Source organism: Medicago sativa, chromosome 6 (assembly GCF_051527215.1).
Source record: "Medicago sativa cultivar Bolivia chromosome 6, Bolivia_mono, whole genome shotgun sequence".
Taxonomy (NCBI): Eukaryota; Viridiplantae; Streptophyta; class Magnoliopsida; order Fabales; family Fabaceae; genus Medicago; species Medicago sativa.
In genome coordinates this window covers 37,642,804-37,656,504 of record NC_140754.1, presented here as the reverse complement: position 1 = coordinate 37,656,504, position 13,701 = coordinate 37,642,804, and the positions used below count along the sequence as shown (strand labels likewise).

The 13,701-nt window shown below is 34.8% G+C and overlaps 1 long non-coding RNA gene and 2 pseudogenes across 2 annotated transcripts; 2 read left to right on the top strand and 1 right to left on the bottom strand.

The window, feature by feature from the left end:
* The first annotated feature begins 253 nt into the window (after positions 1 to 253).
* On the top strand, positions 254 to 3,202 carry LOC146914950 (glutamate receptor 2.8-like; annotated as a pseudogene). Its single transcript, XR_015016593.1, has 4 exons — positions 254 to 581; positions 1,518 to 1,845; positions 1,944 to 2,353; positions 2,849 to 3,202. The product of XR_015016593.1 is annotated as a glutamate receptor 2.8-like (transcript).
* Positions 3,203 to 5,843: 2,641 nt separating this feature from the next.
* LOC146914949 (kunitz-type trypsin inhibitor-like 2 protein) lies at positions 5,844 to 6,765 on the bottom strand (annotated as a pseudogene).
* Positions 6,766 to 6,995: 230 nt separating this feature from the next.
* On the top strand, positions 6,996 to 10,836 carry LOC146914948 (uncharacterized). The gene is made up of 4 exons (XR_015014445.1): positions 6,996 to 7,575; positions 7,793 to 7,911; positions 9,457 to 9,615; positions 10,362 to 10,836. It is a non-coding gene; the product is annotated as an uncharacterized LOC146914948 (long non-coding RNA).
* The last annotated feature ends 2,865 nt before the right edge of the window (positions 10,837 to 13,701 follow it).

Sequence of the window (13,701 nt, the reverse complement as noted above, 5' to 3'; positions counted from 1 at the left end):
TATACGCATAAAAAACTAAATGATAAACATTTGAATTAAAATTTTGATGTCAAAATATTGTCTGTCTAACCGCTATTGTTGGAAAAATAATAATTTATTGTGCGAGTAAATCTATATTATCTTTTCTTGAATTAAAAACAGTTTGATTAATTTAACATAAACCATTCAAAGACAGCATGTTTGTTTATAAATAGAAGCAAATAGAACACATTGCAATCCATTCTTGCCATAATTAATGATCACTATTCACTATATGGCTAAGTCCTTTTCGTGTTATTCATGGTTTACGTTATTTTTACTTTTTGTGGTACAGATACTAACGGCTGTGACTCCAAGTGGGTCAAATGAAATCAAGTTGAGAGTTGGGGTCCCTAAGAAAGAAGGTTTCGACCAGTTTGTGAGAATAGTCTGGGACTCTCATGAAAACAAGTACAATGTTTCTGGATATTTGCATCGATGTTTTCAACGCCGTTGTAAACAACTTAACGTTGAAGGTTTCTTTACAAATGGAACCTTATGTTGTTAATAGATCAAAATCCGCTGGAACATACAACTCACTTCTTAAACATATCCCAACAAAGGTTAGAACTTCTTAAACATATCCCAACAAAGGTTAGAACGAGTAATTAACTTACTGTTTTTCATGATATCCCAACAAAGGCAAGCCCGCCTGTCAGGTGCCTATGACTCTGTTAGGATTTAAGCCTATGAGGAGAGCCCAACCCAAAAGACTAGTCCAATAGCTGAGAGAACCTCATGGCTTAAGTACCACATCAAGCACTTTGATCTACTCATGTGGGACTCTTAACATTGCCATGCCCGACGTCCACAGGAGAGCCCAACCCAAAAGACTAGTCCAATAGCTGAGAGAACCTCATGGCTTAAGTACCACATCAAGCATTTTGATCTACTCGATGTGGGATTCCTAACAGACTCCGCCTTCCTAAAGTTTGGCTTGTCCTAACTTGTTTATTTAATACATTGGGCTCAAGTTTTTTAAAAAGTTCATTAATCTAAATAGATTAGAATAAGACTTATAAAAAAGCTTATTATGCTACCTAGCCGACCCATATATGTGTAATTATATATCTTCCATTATATAATAAACGCTAATTAGCCTTTATAAAATGGATGTATTAGCACTACAAAATTTTATTGGATATATATGAAATATATGCTTATAAAGTGGGGGAAATATGGATCTGGTCTGACATTTAAAAAGGTCGTGGCAGACTTAAAATAAAGTCTTTGGCTGGATAATAGGTCATACTTAAGCTTTAATTTTTTCAACTAGGCCTGACCTATTTAAATAAAGTCTGACTCGACCAGACTTATTCCCACCCCTAGTACAAATCATATCTTAAAATGGCAATCACCTCGATTCAAAAATAAAATGGCAATCACCTCATAATATGAAAAAGTTAATATGAAGATAGTTTTCAAACAATGACAATATGAATAGATTAATGTCGCAGTTTCATTTTAGATTAACTTTTCTTTTTCTATACTAATTACAGTATGATGTTGCGGTGGGCGACATAACAATCATGGCACGTCGTGCACAATTTGTAGATTTCACACTACCATATACAGAAATGGGGGTTAGAATGTTGGTTCCAATTGTACACGGGAGGCACCAAACCATGTGGATTTTTTTGAAACCATTTAGCTGGGATCTTTGGTTGAGCACACTCATAATCTCCATGCTTATAGGGGTTGTTATACTCATTATGGAAAGAAACGCACATACCCTTCCTCATCAAGACCAAAGTTTGCCATATCGACAACAACTAACAGAAACAACCATTTTATGGTTTCCGTTATCACAAGCCGTTCTTCCTGAAAGTAAGTTTTTATATTGAGTCTTCCTCATTCTTATAGAATTGGTTTGTTAAGAGTTACCACTTTTATAAATTCTAATCAAATTAATTTTGGATTTTTAGGACAGGTGGTTGCCAAGAACTGCTCGAGATTTGTGTTGATGGTTTGGCTTCTATTGGCGTTTGTCCTCATGCAAAGTTACACAGCAAACTTGACATCTATATTGACCGTAGATCAGATGCAACCTAGATTTCTCACTTTGAATGATCTAAGGAAATGGGGTTATTATGTTGGATATCAAACTGGTTCATTCGTTTATGATATTTTGGTACACCAATTGAAGTTTGATCCATCCAAGTTGAGGGGATATAATAACATTTATAGCTACCACGATGCTTTAAAGCTTGGAAGGCATGGTGGTGGTGTCATAGCTATTTTCGACGAAGTGCCCTACCTTAATGCCTACCTTCAAACTTTTGGATCCAATTATATCATAGCTAGTCCTACCTTTCGATCTGAAGGATTTGGTTTTGTAAGTACTTTCTAAATATGGCTCCTGTCATAGCAGTGTGTAGTCTTTCCTATCAAATTTTAGCCATTGATTGAAACCTTGGCCTATAATACTCAAATAAGAAAATAGTTAAAATGTGTTTATTACTTAACGGGGCTATTACTTACCTAGAATGACTAATCAACCCTTCTTAATTTCTGCTGGTGGAGGAGATTTCTGGTGGTTTTGGGATCTCGATGCCACTAGGTCTTTGTCTTTTCTTGGAAATGAAATTTATTATTTACACCCTCCGGTCACTATTATAAGCAAAACTTTGCATTTTGGATTCATTCAATTAATGATGTATCTGGTCTTTATTATAGACCACATACATCATTTAATGAATGAATCTAAAATGCAAAGTTTTGCTTATAATAGTGACCGGAGGGTGTATGCCTTAAAAAAAAAAACCAAGTATAGGAAGATCATATCAGGTGTGTGTATTGTTATTTATGCTTTATTAAAATTTTTTTTCAGGCATTCCCTAATAAATCCAATCATACTGAGCACTTTTCAAGAGCCATCTTGAATGTTACTGAAAATTATGATATAATGCATGAGATTGAGGAAAAATATTTTGGGAGAATCGAAGATGTACAAAAGCAGTCCACGCAAGTGTCTTCAGCATCACCAAGTCTTACCTTTCACAGCTTCGCAGGGCTGTTCATGATTACTGGCATTTCAACCTTTTTGGCGTTAATTGTCTCTGAAACTCTTATTTGGCAAAAGTCTATTTTAAAGATTAGAGAATACACTAAAAGATACTTGTTACGGTCCACACCTTCTACAGAAACACATGTTCATCCAAACGATCTTCAAGAAACAAATTGAGTCTATGAACCTTCTTGCCGAATGATATTATACAGGTGTAATGTTTTTATTATTTTTTAATTGCAAACGTTTTTAATTAGAGGGTATTATATATATGCAGAGCAGAATAATGTTATGTTTGTAATTATAGGGTATAATATATATGAGAGCAGAATAATTACATTTTAAATTTAAAATGGTAAACTTGTCCCTCAATTAATTTTTGAGTTTTATTTTGGAAAATTGCCCCCTCGGCAGTTAACTGCCGAGAAATTTTAAATTCGGCTGCAGTTAACTGCCGAGGACTTCCTCGGTAGTTAACTGCCAAGGTTCTTCTGCTACAATTCTGACAGAAGCCCTCTCATCTCCATTATTCATCACATCTTCAAATTCTGACAGAGTCTAAATCTCAGAAGGAGCCCATGAAGAAAGATCTTCTGAAGATAACTAGGACTAGAAGTGGAGCAACCCCTTGCTGCTTCTAAGGAACCAATCCCTCATCCAACAAAGAAGAAAAAGTTGAGGAAGATGTTGGTAACAATTTATGAAGAAGAAGAGGAGGAAGAGCAGCCTCTGATCAAAAAGTTCAAGGAAGCTCAATTCCTAGCAAAAGAAGTGGAAATAAATCAGAAGAGGCTTCAGATGTTGATAAGAGGTTAGAGTCTGTAATCTGCAGTTTGAAGGAACTTCAGATGCTGCTTTTGAATCAACTCAAGGTAAAGTTTCTGAACCTAATATAGTAGATGTAATTTCCTCTCAACAAACACCCTCACAAAAAACTACCCAATCTGAACCCTCTTCCCCCCAATCTTTTGAACACACCACATCTTCTCAGCCTTTATAACTCAGAACCATAGTCACATAATTCGCAATTCGCGTTGGTATGCGGTACGGGTATGGGTTCGCGGTACGCGACATGTGAAGAATTCGGTAAGTATAGGGGTATAGAGCTTCGGTACGCTTCGGTTCGCAATACCAATGTTCAAAATTATCCACACATCCAAAAGAAAGAAAAGAACATCAAAACATCAAAGTTGTCAGGCAGCTAATAGCATAAATGCACCAAGTTGTTGAATGAGAGAAAAGGCTAAGTCCCACATCGGCAGTTTTTACAAATTCCACGTGAATTCATATGTACCAAATACGCTGAAGTACCCGAATTCGGTACTCGCGAATAGGGATGTTCAAAATAACCAAAACATTGAACCGAAATGCTGAACCGCACTAAACTGGACTGTTATTGAACTGAACCGTCTGAAATTTCTTCCAGAAATGACCTTTTTTTAGTAGTGCACATGAGTACATGCATAGGAAGAAAAATGCAACTACCGGAGCAAGATTGATTCTCTTGTCAAAATTCTTCTAATAGAGTGACAAGGAGACTCACAAAAAACTATGAAGCATGAGTGATCCCTATTAGGAGTCTTCAACAATATTGACAAGGAGATTCACATGCAACTAAGTAACAAGGAGCATCACAAGTTCAACTAAGGAGCGATAATGGTCTTTCAAACATCTTCTAATAAAGCCAACAAGGAGGCTAACAACAAGGAGGTAACACAAATTTACTATCATGGTGGAGGAAACACTTGTCGAATTAATGGATAACGAAGAGTATCAATGCGCGAGGAGAGGCTCAATAACTTTAACACTATATTTTTACCAAGAAAAGTCTTGTAAAACTATTTAGCTAAATCATGCTATCAGCTTGTAACAGAACTTTCTCACTAAGATTTTGAAACATTTTATTTTCTTCTATCAATTAGCACGTCACCTGTTTTTATTTCTTTATTTATTCTTGTTCGTGTTGCATGTCACCTGTGTGAAGAAAGAGAGGCATTTATAATGTATCCTACTGTTGCAAAATTTTAGTTCAGCATAGCTGAATAATGGTTTCTCTTTTGAGGCTGATACATTGAGCTAGTATGTTTCTCTATGCATACATATCTTTAATTGTGTGTGTATTCTCTTTTGGGTTTGAGATTTATAATGTATCCTACTGTTTGAAAGTTTTGATTAAAAGCATCATATAATTGTAGATTTGTTGTCTTAATAATTGCCGAACATAACTAACAGTAATGAAAACTAAAATCGAAGTTTCATTTAAAAATTTTAACAAAATCAAAACTTGTTTATTATTCAGAGATCTAATTGAAAACAATAGAAAGCATATATAGCTATTGTTATAGTCTTACAGATAACATGTTATAGCAAATATGGACCTTACACCTTACAAGGTAAAATAACACGAAATAAACTGTTTAACCCTCTTCAAATTAACCAATCTTGGCGGAATTTGTTCTCATTGACCAAATCCTTGTGTAAATGTTCACTTGAAATTTTTCATGTTTTTTTTACACCTACTAAATGTAAACCATCATAAAAAAAATTCTAAACTGTAGTTCAATCGTGACAATTACTTCGTCTAAGGGCATAATCCGGAGAAAGTTAAAATCAGCAAAAAAAAAAGAAAAAAGAGTATTTTGATTATGGGAGGAGAAATTTCTAACTTATTAATTTTTTTCTATTATCTAATGGCAAATTGAATATATTAAAATTGAGATATGATTAAGAAGAGTACTAAAACTCATTACATAAAAGAAAAGAACAAGAAACAAATAATTAAAAAAAAAAAACGTGACCTACAAGCAGGAATACAATAGAAGAACACAGTAAAAGACAAAGCGAAACGGCCATAAGAAGAGGAAATGGGATTTGGTACACTCAAAGAAAGCACATATTCAGATCATCGGTCGCCATCTGAGATCAAATAGTCTAAAAAAAGTCGCATTATGATTTAAAATACAGATCTTTACTCTAGGCCCTATGATCTTGATAGAACGACTACCAATGGTTTTATTCAAACTATTTGGAGGGTATCAAATATAGAAGATTTTTTTCAAACTACGGATGATCTTGGAATTCTAGTAACATCATCAACTTTAACCAATGCAGCTCCTAGGGGATCAGTACCATCCCTATCATACGTCAAACGCATTCCATTTTGGTCATTCTTCCTACTTAAATAAATACATTCAAAACCTCTAGGTAATTTGTGACAGAAATAGATATTGTATCATGTGTTCCATACAACAAACTGAAACCAACCATCATAAACATTCTTTTTAGTACCATCAATAGCCACCCATGGTGTAGGGTACTCATTTTCTGCTTCAACCACCAACCACTTGGAGGATTCTGCACAATCTGGCTTGTTTTCAAATGTAATGTCGATAGGCAACCCTAAAGTGATGGGATCATCACTACTAGTTTGATTTTGTGGGGTAAATTTTACTGGCAGGCCTTGACCAAGGTTAGAATAATCTTGAAGTACAGTAAATGGACATGTTGAATTTTCTGTTTCACCAAGCCTGAATTCACCACCACTTATTAAGTAATCTGGCCAAATATAGTATCTGCCACTAGGAACAACAGGGTTCCCATATATATCCGTAACGATAAGATCAGCTTGTGTAAAGGGTAATGGAAAGTAGGTGGTTAAGGAAAAGAGGAGGAAGCAAAGGGTAGTAAGTAATGTAGGTTTCATGGCAATTTTCTCTTCAAGAATCAAAGTTTGATATATATGACTGTGTATTTGTTGTGCAATTGTTGTATCACTAGAACCTATATTTATAGCTGTCATACCTCATTTTTTCACTACAAAAAATGTTGCATTTTACCAGGGAACTATGCCAGGAGCAACAACTCCTGGCAAATTTACCAGGAGCTATGCCAGGGATGCCCCTGGCAAATGACTATAGAAAAGGTGGGACCCGATTATCATAAGACAGGGGCTTATAATATTATTTTTTTTACCTCTTTTTACTCAAATCAACCAAAATATTATCACTTTACCAAAAAAAAACCTCAACCTCAAAATCTCTCGGTGCCACAAAGATCCATTATTCAGCATTTGTTCAATCCATCGTCAATTTATTTCATTCCACTTTTCACGTACCACAAAGATCCCTTCCCTATCTTACCTCTAATCGTTGCTTCTGGGTTTACAATCAAAAAGAGGGATTTTTTCACCAAAAAAAATCAATGGGTATTAGGGTTTTAAAGAAGAAGAGAGAAGAAGGTCTCAACCACCAATCTGGGACTCTACCATCTTGTCTCTCACGACTAGAAACTGAACCACCCTGTTCAATCGACAACGACACATCCATCAATTCAATCGCTGTACTCTATTTCACTATCCCTTTATGTTTTGTGAAACCTTATCAATCCCTCTGATTCGCACATCCCAAACTCAGCACCACACAAAGTTTCGCCGCATCTCGTTCACACACCTAAGGGTTTCGACGATCTCTGATCTTGTCTCGGGCGAAGAGGATTAGTCTACGAAGCTCGAACCAAAGATACAGTTTCTGCTGCAGTTCGTGGATTTAACGGTTCATATTTTTTTATTTTAATTTTTCTTGTTTCTTCATTGTTAATTTTGGTGCTATGAGTTGTTAATTAATTTATTTAAATTTTTCTTGTTTTTTCATTGTTAATTTTGGTGCTATGAGTTGTTAATTAATTTTATAGCCGACCCCACTTAGTGGGATAAGGCTTGGTTGTTGTTGTTGTTGAGCTGTTAATTAATTTAGGGTTTTTTAATTGAAGGTACTGGTTTTGCTTATGGACAGACTATTAGTGGTAAGACTCATACAATGTGCGGATCAAAGGCTACGCCTGGAGTTATTCCTGGTGATGTACATGATTTATTTCAAATTCTCGAACAAGTAACGATTCTGTGTCCTCTATTGTTCAATTTTTCATGTTTTCCTGCAACAAGTGAACTTTTTTTTATGAACTAATTAGGGCTTGTTTGGATTAGATTATTTGAATTTATCTATTGGCACAAGTACGAAGAGTCTAAGACTATTTGGAAGAACTTATGTTATGAAAACAGTTTAGACCGTGTTTATAAGCTCCTTTTAGCTTAGTTCTATAAGTTTCCCATGGTAGCTTATGCAAACAACTTATAGAATATATGAAAACAATTTAAATTTATTTTATCTTATCTTATAGAAATAAATTATACATAGAGCTTATCATGATAAGTGATTAGGCTATAAGTTGCAAATTAAGTGTTTACCAAACAGGGACATGTACTATTGGGTGAAAGCTTAAGAATGGACGTTTATATTATGTCCTGAACTAACTTTTGTGAGCTTGAGCTATTGGGTAAAACATGTGAGTAATTTTATTTCTAACACTCTTAAGTTGGTTTGGTCCTTAAATGATTCTTCTGTTAGCAAATTAGGCTCAAATATACAAATATTAACATAAGCCTGACTGCATGTTAACATATCTTTTATAAAATATTTATTGCACTAAACATGGTATATTTGTTGAATTTATGTCAGTACTCCAATAAGAACAAATGACTATTTTCCTCATTCTATACATTGAACTCATACTCAATACAAGTTTTCATTTCAACACCATGGTTCCTATAACTTTAGAATCGTGCAAATCCTATAATGAAATAAAGAATGACCAATTGTAGTTGATAGTTTTCCTGAAATGAACTTATTGTAATATAAATTTTAATTGATGATTTAGAACTTCTAGAATACCATTGATGTTTTGTCTATCTTCATGTAGTTATTGTGAAAATTTTAATTCTGATTGATATATAGATAAATTAAATTTATAGGAAAGATGTTATGTAGTATGTTTTAAGTGAAGAGTGCTACATGTTAAAAGTCATTAGTTCAATGTTGCTAAATTGTTGTTTTGTTTAAGACGTGTTTTTAGATTGATTACTTAAGAACAAATGGAAAAAAAAAAAAAAAATAGTACATTATGTATCTCAGTATGAATAGTGCATTATGTGTAAATAAAATGATTTCAATCGTACTCTATTGTTTGATTTTCTTCCCCAAAGATCGAAGGTGTTAAAAAAGTTTTTTTTAATTTCCCCCAATTTTTCATTTATCAAATTTATTTATTTGTTGAATTTTTCTTGTATTTTTTAAAGGACTGGTGAATCGAGAGGTTTCGCCTTTGTGCGTTACAAATATGCTGATGAAAGATTGAGTTACCTTGTATTTACCAAACCTTATGTTTCTTTGTTTAAATTGAAAAATCTGTTGTTTTGAGAAAGATTGAGTTACCTTGTTGTGTAATTTCATCATCATATTCAAGTGTAAATAACTTAACTGTTGTGTAATTTCATCATCATATTGAGTTACCTTGTTGAGTTACCTTGTTGTGTAATTTCAAATTGACCTTTTATTTACAAGTTTTAACTTTGTCTGCTTGTTGACATGACTTTGCAGGCTTTTGGACAACAATAACTTAACTGGACATCTTCCACCAGAATTATCCAAGTTGTGCGGTTTGACAATACTTTATTTTATAGGCTGGTTGGTGTTGGCGAGGCTTCATTTATAAGTTTAGCACCACCTTTCGTTGATGACAACGCCCCGGCTTCTCTGGTTTGTTTCTTTCCCTTGTAAATTTCTTTAGATAATCATAGTTGAAAAATCTAATCAAAGCTTACGCAGAGTGATCACATAACTGAAATGAAAATAATATACTAGTATTAATATTGTTTAACATTTAACAATCAAATTGACATAGAATATTATTACTTCCAATCACTTGATCATCATGAGATGTGCCATGTTTGCTTTGTTCATTTCAACATTCCAACGTCATTTGTTTCTTTATTCTTTATGGTGGAACTCTCTATCTCATACTAATTGAGGTCATCAGGAGTTCATGGTACACCAAGAATTAAGCATTAGCCTGATACTCATTTCTAGATTAATATCTTGCAATTCATTGCTGTGCCTGATCATTATTGATTTGTAATAACATGAGTTAATTGAACATCTGAAGCAGGTTAGCTATGTCATACACATTATTTCTCTATGTGACATAAATAGTGAATACAGATGACCAAATGAAATGTAATGAAAATAGGTGAACTGACTGCAATGGTTCTTTGGTTCTCTTGTCATGATGACCATAGTTTTGTTATATAATTTACAAGTTTGTCTAGGATTTTTGAGAATGATAAATTAGACCTGCCATTTCAAATAGGATGATTGTTCTAGTTTAGTGCCTGCTTTCCTTTCATTCTTGGTAGCTGATATTAGTTTGAAACAAAAAGATAACAGTAAATGTTGTGAGCTACTTGCATGTATCTGTTTCATTCATTCTTTTATTTTTATGACAGTTACAATATGGATGTGATTCCAACCAGGCAAAGCATCAAACTATGTGAACGCTTAATATGGGTGTGATTTCAACCAGGCAGTGCAGCCTGTCATCTGCTGCGTTTAGCCAGGGTAAATGAGTAGTGTCAGGAGTGTGTGTGGCCTATGAGCTGCTGCGGCTAGAGTTGCTGTCCAGAATTCTGAGTTGTGTGAATTTGGTTAGTGATTCTTGTTTCTTGATGGTGGTGTTTCACTGAACTTTTTTAATTTTCCGTTGTTTCTGCCCTGATATAAGCTTGACTAAAACATGTGAGAATTATATCGTGTTTATGCAATATCAGCATAGATTGATTGTTATTCCCCTTAATATTAGTAGGAAGAAGTTATCTTGGTATGCATAGTTTGATTGATGTTGTTGATGGTCTATTTACTCAACTTAGGATCCTTGGACTTTGTCTTTCAATTGATGAATAAACAGACAATTTTGTGATCTCAGGACAAAAATAAATGTTATATAGAATAATTTATGTTGGATGTTATTTAGATGATATTTCAAATTATTTATGGACTATATGCTTGTTGAATATTCAAATTATTATGGAATATATACATTTTAAAATGTTTTATAAAATTATTTTAATTATTTAAACAATTAAAAAATGTTTTTTTTAAAAAAAAATCGTACGCATTTTGCCAGGGGTTAACCCCTCACAAATCCCCTGTCAGTGTATGATTTGATCTCTGAAAAGTGGGTCAGGAAAAGTTGACAGGGGTTGTACCAGAGAATGGGCCCCACGCAATTTGCCAGGAGCTAAAGCCCTGGCAGGGTCATTTGCGATGAGCAGATTTGCTGGGTATTCTGCTCCTGGCAAAACTCCTGGCAAACGTCCATTTGCCAAGGATTTCTGCATTTTGCCAGGGATTCTGCCCCTGGCAAAATGCAACATTTCTTGTAGTGTTTGACCTAACCAAAACTTTCTTTCTTCTCATTTTTTCCAAAAAAAAAAATTCAAAAAAAGTCAACATTGACCAAGAACAACTATTGACCGAAGTCAACCTTTGACCAAGGTCGACAGTTGACCAAAAGTTAACTTTTCAAATAAACCTTTTTTTTCACACCAAATGCATTCCCATTAATGTTTTTTCCCTTAGTTACTTATTTTACAAGTTAACTTCCATTTTTCCTTTTTTATGCATTTTATTTTATTTTATTTTATTTTATTTTTGCATTTTTATTTTGTTACTTTGTTCTCAAGAAAACTCAATTTCATCACACCAAACATTCCATTTTCATTACCTCTAATTTCTATTACATTTATAATCACAAAAATAACAAATTTTACACCATTTTGTTTTGTTGTTTTCAAAAGTAACAAAATTAATTTTCAAAAATTCAAAAAAACATTAACAAATTCACCCAAAATGCACATTTCACTCCCATTTCATTTCTTTCCCCACAAATTGTGCATCTAGATTCTTCTTTACATATAACACCTCATCATTATCCAACACATCATCACTCACCACCAAAATTCATCCAAAAAAGTCCTAAAAACTCAATTTTTGCAAAATTCCAAACTACCCTTTCTTACCCACCACTTAACCTAATTTTTGCACTCATGGTGATCAAGTCACTCCCTATATAAGAGCATCTCCAATAGGGGTCCTTACTTAACAAGGACCACTCCCCGTTAAGGACCCTCCATTGGAGGAAGAAAAAATGAGTCCCCGTTAAGGAACAGACAACTATATAAGGATCCTCTCTCTTCTGGGTAACTAACGGGTCCCATGTTTAAAAAAGTAATAAGATGTGTACTACTTGGTCCCACTTGCATAAAGGAGTAATAAAATGTGAACTACTTGGTCCCACTTGTAAAAATTTGAATTAGCCGTTGCTTCATTCTTCCAGTCTTCTGCAATGTTGGGCGAGATTAAATCACTTGAACAACCTTTGAAGCTTCAATTCTCTCAGCTCCTGATGATCTTCAGCTCCTGATGATCTTCAGATGCTCTGATGAAAACTGCTTCTGGTGACGTTGCTTCTGAAGAGGTGCTTCTGATGAACTAGCTTCTGATGATGACGTCATCACTTCAGGAGCAGCTTGTCTTCAGAACCTCTTTTCTTCATATGCTTCAAGCTTCCTTCTTGTTGATACCATTGCTCTTCTTTTGTTCCTTCAGAACCAAATAAGATACCAAAATTTTTGTCTATGGTCATGTACACTTGAACAAATATTAGCATATCCAATTGACAATTTTTAATACCTTGTTATCATCAAAACTCTAAAGGGTAATCGTAAACACATTTTGTTCCAACACGAGGTCAATCATGTTGACACTTAAAGGTTTGTCTTCTGTTTCCTACTTTATTCTTCCCTTTGCGTAGCTTCAAGCTGTTGTGGTAACACTCTCTGGAGGTTTTTTGATCTCCTCGTAGAGTTCATGTTTTCCCTTTCTCTATAGGATATTTCATTACCAAAAATCAGGTGGATAGGAAGGCACGTAAAAGATTGAAAGAAGGTCGCCCTATAATGATGTTTTAACGGTAAGGCGCGCTGACAACTAAGTATTTTACTGTGATTGTTTTGGCGTTTTCTCCGGTTCCAAATGTAGTTTTTAAAGTGATATGTCCCCGAACATGGACCTGTTCGCCGGTGAATCCTGCTAAAGTCCCTTTGAAGGGTTGTAGCTGCTCCGGATCTTGACCAATCTTCTGGAAGGCATTGTAATAGAGGATATCTGTCGAACTCCCAAGATCGATTATAACTCTCTTCACATCCCAATTAAATATCCGTAGCGTGACGACCATGGGATCGTCGTCGTGGGGAACCACACCTTTAAAATCGCTGGGCAAGAATGTGATGCTTTGTTCTCGCTGGGTGTTTTCCTCGTCTTCGTTGATGAATATCACTTGCCTGACAGATTTCTTTCGGGATGTGATTGATTCAACTCCTCCTGTGAAACCTCCAGAGATTGTGTTGAGAGTATGTCTTTCTTTAGTATCTTTCTTCAGATCTTGACCATTTTTCTCCTTTGTAGGGCGACGTTGGTCCTCGCCTCGTCGAAGTTTCCTTTTCTGTATGAGTTTGTCGATCTCCTTTCTGTGTTGCCAGCAATTATCAGTCGTGTGTCCCCAGATTCAGTGGTATTTGCACCATGCGTCTGGATCACTTCTCAGACTGAACACTTGAAGAGATGATGCCAGATGCATCCAAGATCATTGGTGTGACTGAAATGTAAAGCTTGTTTCTTTCTTTAGTTCTCTTGATTTCCACTTCCTGCATACTCTTAACAACTTCTTTAAACCAGACATGGAGAGAGTTCTTAGCATTGTTATGTGCTTCAATACAAGACTTCTGA